This window comes from Cavia porcellus, unplaced genomic scaffold (assembly GCF_034190915.1).
Source record: "Cavia porcellus strain 051 isolate PalLab524CR breed Dunkin Hartley unplaced genomic scaffold, mCavPor4.1 scaffold_24, whole genome shotgun sequence".
Lineage (NCBI taxonomy): Eukaryota > Metazoa > Chordata > Mammalia > Rodentia > Caviidae > Cavia > Cavia porcellus.
Window position 1 is genome coordinate 40,857,196 of NW_026947507.1, and position 4,933 is coordinate 40,862,128.

Here is a 4,933-nt window from a genome sequence, read left to right on the forward strand (position 1 = left end):
ATAACTATCTTAAATATATACGCACCAAACTCCAGAGCACCCAGTTATATAAAACAAGTATTAACAAAAATGAAAACTCAAATTATCAGTAACACAATTGTAACTGGAGACCTTAATACGCCATTAACACCAAGGGACAGATCAACCAGACAGAAAATGAGCAAAGAAATAACAGAACTGAATCACACCTGTGAACAAATGGGTTTGATAGACATATACAGAATGTTCCACCCAACAACATCAGAATACACATTCTTCTCAGCAGTACATGGATCATTTTCTAAAATAGACCATATATTAGCTCACAGAACATATTTAAGCAAATGCAAAAGAGTTGAAATCATCCCTTGAATATTATCGGATCATAGCGCTCTGAAATTAGAAATTAATGATAAAAGATACTGCAAAAATTCCACAAACACATGGAAACTGAATAACACATTCTTGAGTAATCAGTGGGTCACAGAAGAAATTAAAGAAGAAATTAAACAATACCTAAAAGAAAATGAAAATGCAGATACAATTTACCGGAATCTGTGGGATGCAATGAAAGCTGTCCTGAGAGGAAAATTTATTGCACTGAGTTCCCACATCAGGAAAACAGAACGAATACAAATAAATAACTTGATGCTGCACCTCAAACAGCTAGAAAGGAAGAGCAAGTCAAGCCCAAAGCCAAAAGAAGAGAGGAAATTATAAAAATCAGAGCAGAAATCAAAGCAATAGAGACTAAGAATACAATCCAAAGAATCAATGAATCAAAGAGTTGGTTCTTTGAAAGAATAAATAAAATCGATAAGCCCCTAGCCAAACATTTTTTTAAAAAGGGAAGAAAAAGCTCAAATTCATGCAATAAGAAATGAAAAAGGTGAAATCACTACAGACCCAGTAGAAATACAGAAGATCATCAACACCTATTTCGAAAACCTCTACTCTCTAAAGTTTGATAACACAGAAGAAATGGACAGATTCTTAGAAGCATATGAAGTACCAAAGCTAGATCAAGAGGATGTAAAACTGTTGAATAACCCAATCTCTGTTAATGAAATTGAAAATGTAATTAAGTCCTTACCTACCAAGAAGAGCCCAGGCCCAGATGGATTCACTGCAGAATTCTACAAGAAATATAAAGAAGACCTAATGCTGACACTCCTCAAACTATTCAATGAAATTGAAAGGGAAGCAATCCTTCCTAAGTCATTCCTGGAAGCAAATATTACTCTAGTACCAAAACCAGAGAAAGACCCAACTAAAAAAGAGAACTATAGACCGATCTCCCTAATGAACACAGATGCAAAAATCCTCAATAAAATATTGGCAAATAGGATGCAACAAATCATCAAGAAGATTATACACCATGACCAAGTGGGATTCATCCCAGGAATGCAAGGATGGTTCAACATATGCAAATCAATAAATGTAATCCACCATATCAATAAAGCCAAAAATAAGAATCACATGATCATTTCTATAGAGAAAGCCTTCAATAAGGTCCAACATTTATTAATGATAAGAACTTTACAGAAAATTGGAAAAGATGGTCTTTATCTCAATATAATAAAGGCCATTTATGACAAACCAACAGCCAGCATCATACTAAATGGCCAAAAATTGAAAGCCTTTGCTTTAAAATCAGGCACAAGACAAGGATGTCCTTTATCACCACTCCTATTCAATATAGTACTGGAAGTACTAGCCAGACCAAATAGGCAAGAAAGAGAAATAAAAGGGGTAAAGATAGGAAAAGAAAAAGTTAAGTTGTCATTGTTTGCAGACGACATGATACTCTACATAGAAGACCCCCTAAACTCCATTGAAAGACTCTTAGATACAATAAATAAATTCAGTAATGTGGCTGGATACAAAATCAATACTCAGAAATCAATAGCATTCCTATACAAGAACAACAAAATCACAGAGAGGGAAATAAGAGAAACCACACTCTTCACATTAGCAACCAAAAAATGAAATATTTAGGAATTACTCTTATGAAAGAAGTGAAAGACTTATACAGTGAAAATTATAATACACTGAAAAAGGAAATTGAGGATTATCTCAGAAAATGGAAAGACCTCCCTTGCTCATGGATAGGAAGAACAAACATTGTGAAGATGGCCATTCTCCCAAAACTCTTATACAGATTCAATGCAATCCCAATAGAAATACCATCAACATACCTTATAGATCTAGAGAAATCACGCCTAAATTTCATCTGGAACCAGAAGAGACTTAGAATCGCAAATGCAATTCTAAGCAGCAAAGACAAAGCAGGAGGCATCACAATCCCTGACTTGAAGTTATACTACAAAGCAACAGTAGTAAAATCAACATGGTATTGGAATCAAAACAGAGCTGAAAATCAATGGATAGATTAGAAGATACAACCACAACTACAAACACACTCAACCACCTTATCTTTGATAAAGGAGCCAAGCAGCTTCACTGGAAGAACGACAGTCTCTTTAATAAATGGTGCTGGAAAAACTGGCTCTCCATTTGCCGAAAACTAAAGCTAGACCCATGTCTATCACCATGTACTAAATTAAAATCTAAATGTGTCAAAGATCTGAATATTAAAACAGAAACACTAAATCTATTGGAAGACAAATTGAGTAGAATCCTTGGAGACATAGGAGTAGGTAGAGAATTCATGAACAGGACTCAAACCGCACAGGAAATACTTCCCAGAATCAATAACTGGGACCACTTCTTATTAAAAAGTTTCTGCATGTCAAAAGAAATCTCCAGCATAGTGAAAAGAAAACCCACAAACTGGGAAAAGATTTTCGTGAACTCTCTCTCAGACAAAGGACTCTTGTCTAAAACATATAAAGAATTAAAAAAACTCAGGCCTTCAAAATTCAAAGATCCAATCCAAAAATGGGCATCTGAGATGAATACGCAATTCTCAGATGAAGAAAAGCAAATGGCAAATAAATACATGAAAAAATTCTCATCAACATTGGTCATTAGAGAAATGCAAATTAAAACCACACTGAGATACCATCTGACTCCTGAAAGAATGGCCAGGATCAAGAAAACCAACAACAACAAATGCTGGAGAGGCTGTGGGGAAAAAGGAAGTCTCCTACACTGTTGGTGAGCGTGTAGACTGGTACAGCCTTTGTGGAGGTCTATCTGGAGATTTTTCAAAAAGTTGGGATTGGAAATCCCATTTATTCCAGCTATTCCACTTCTAGGCATATTCCCAGAAGAACTGAAAGCATGATACCACAGTGACATATGTGCACCTATGTTTATAGCAGCACAATTTGTAATCACTGGATCTTGGAAACAACCCAATTGTCCATCAACTGAGGAATGGATAAAAAAGTTGTGGTATTTCTTTTTTTTTTAATTTAAGAGGAAAAAGAGAAAAACACAAAACAAAACAAAGCGGTGTAAGGGTACACGTAATACAGAACTACAAAAAAATAAAATAAAAAAACATAACAGTAAGAAATCACCTGTTAGTAGATTACATATTATCATCTTGAAAATAGTTGCTCAAATCACAGTATCAAAGAATACAAGGTGGACATTCAAACATGGAGACTGCAAACAGCTGTGTTCAATGATCCAAAAACGTTGATATAGTCAGCTATTTAACACCCCTAAACACACTTGCTGTTATATCCATTAGAGCTCTTTTTATTTTTTTTCCCTCTCTTTTTTACAACAAAATTTACACATTTTGGATTTTATTACTCCTTAGTGCTTATTACTTTTTTGGGGGGGAGAGAATACAGTCAAATATGGCAAAACAAAGCTGTCAGTCAAAACCAAGGATAGACATAGCACATGGTGTAGAACAGAGTACAAGGTTATCAACAATGGTTATCAACGTTGTCTCTTGTTTCCTTAAAAAGAATTGTCTATCTCATTAGATATTATAAAGTTGGACAAAACAGTAGAGAACAAGACCAATAAAACTTAGGCATTGTAAACATTACAGGACTTCCAAAGAAGACAATAGTCAAACCAGAATGGGTATATTAGTGAATCTTATTGCCTTCAAAGTAGTTGCCTATGTCTTCAAATTTGATACTATCATATAGAATGGAACCGAGTCTAATCAGTCAAAACAGGATCGTGGGAGTATTACAGGACTTCAAAACAAGTTAATAGGAAATCAAAAAGAGTTACTATTTATTTATCCTAATTTTAAAATTTTTTTCACTTAAGTAAGACAAACATAAGAAATGACTAAATAATTTTTTTTAAAAGAATAAGGGGGAGATTGAGATAAAACAGGACATAACAATATAACAATAGAGGTCGAAGCATGACAGTTTCAGCAACCTAGTACTTCACCACCATATAACCCGACTTAATAGTAGTTACCATAGTGTCTGTCTTTTTCCTTGAAATATTTGGATAAAACTTCATATACTCTAGCTTCAAATATTTCCATATCAAGAAGCCCAGAATAAAGCCTTTCTAATTAATGAGTGAAAACTTTATAAGGCTTCAAGGCCACCTAATGGGGAATCATGATTATCACATATTTTTATATATTTGAATCATTACTTACATTAGGGAAACTATTCGGTATTCACACATTCAAGATTGATTTATTTCACTTATGAGCATGGTCTCAAGCTGCGCCCATTTATTGATAAATATCTCAATGTGATCCTTCTTTATAGCTGAATAATACTCCATTGTATAGAAATACCACAACTTTTTTATCCATTCCTCAGTTGATGGACACTTGGGTTGTTTGCAAGATCTGGCGATTACAAATTGTGCTGCTATAAACATAGGTGCACATATATCACTGTGGTATGATGCTTTCAGTTCTTCAGGGAATATGCCTAGAAGTGGAATAGCTGGAATAAATGGGATTTCCAGTCCCAACTTTTTGAGAAATCTCCAGACAGATCTCAACAAAGGCTGCACCAGTCTACCCTCCCACCAGCAGTGCAGGAGA